This window comes from Blastomyces gilchristii (genome assembly GCF_000003855.2).
Source record: "Blastomyces gilchristii SLH14081 genomic scaffold supercont1.41, whole genome shotgun sequence".
Taxonomy (NCBI): Eukaryota; Fungi; Ascomycota; class Eurotiomycetes; order Onygenales; family Ajellomycetaceae; genus Blastomyces; species Blastomyces gilchristii.
In genome coordinates, this window is record NW_003101642.1 from 6,873 (window position 1) to 8,226 (window position 1,354).

Consider the following 1,354-nt stretch of genomic DNA (forward strand, 5'->3'; position numbering starts at 1 on the left):
ATCACTTTATACTTGATATAACAGTAATCTAGCATACAAGATGAATGTGTGATTCATATATTCTTAAGATTCAATCATATCAGATCTTCTATCTTATATTGTTCAGTAGAATCTTGATAAACATTGATTTGATTCTCTTGATCTTGTTTCATAGTTGTTATAAAGGTCTCTACTCAATTGCAGGCATCTCAGAGCTTTATTACTATATTATCAGCAATCTGAATCAGACTGTGAAGATTCAGTGTGAACTGTGTAATCTCTAGAAGATTCAACACTTTCATATGATATCTGTGTGTAAGAAAGAACAGACTTATATCTGTTAAAATAGCATCTCAACTGTTGATAGTAATCTCTGTATGTAGAAGAAGATTATATCAATCATCTTATAAGTAGTTACAGAACTTATGAAGATAATTCTTCACAGTCTGAATTATTCATTCTGATATATCATCAGTCTCAGAGTAATAGGCAGTTGATAGACAGTGTATAATCTTGAGAACTTGACAGATTCTTGTTCAGAGAGTGCTTATGAATTAACAGCTCTGATTCAATACTATAGATCTCAATAATTCATATATTCAATAGAACAGACTCTGTAGAAAAGCTTCAATAACTTATTCAGTATTTATCTTATTATAAGATTTTAATATTATATCTTTACTCAGTTAATTCATAATAATTAGAATGTTTCTATAACTCTTGCTCTTAGATAGATTAACAGTGAAGTCAATTACTATATCTTATCAGATTCTATCAGAGATATTAAGTGATTTCAATAGATCTTTTCTACAGTTCTTTTATAAGATAACAGAAGAACAGTAATTACAGTTTCAGATAAAGTGTCTGATACTGTTTAATATCTCAGATCAGTAGAACTCTCAGAAGATCATTCTATACAGTTATTCACAGCCTGAATAATCAGTTATATACAAATCATGCATCTCTTGTATTATTCAAGTGTATAAGAATTCAGAGTGAGAGACTCAGTATTATTCATGAAATTATAGAGTATTATTATCATTAATTAAACATTCTGAGATATCAGTTCTTATACATAGTTCTGAGAGAAATCAGAGTGCTTCTTAATATACTGCTTCAGTGAGAGTCTGAAGAAGTTCATTTATCTGAGCTGCTGTATATCACAGTTCATTCAGTGTAGAGAAAGTAGAGATATCAATGACAGTTCTAACTGAAGAAGTATATATAGTGTCATGAACTGTTTTATCTTGATCAACTAGTATCTTCAGATTCAAGAGCTGATACTCTCAGTTCATTCAGTAAGTATCTATTATATTAGATAATATATCTTACTCTTATTATAAGAGAGTATCTGTCATTGAGTTCTGACTATCAG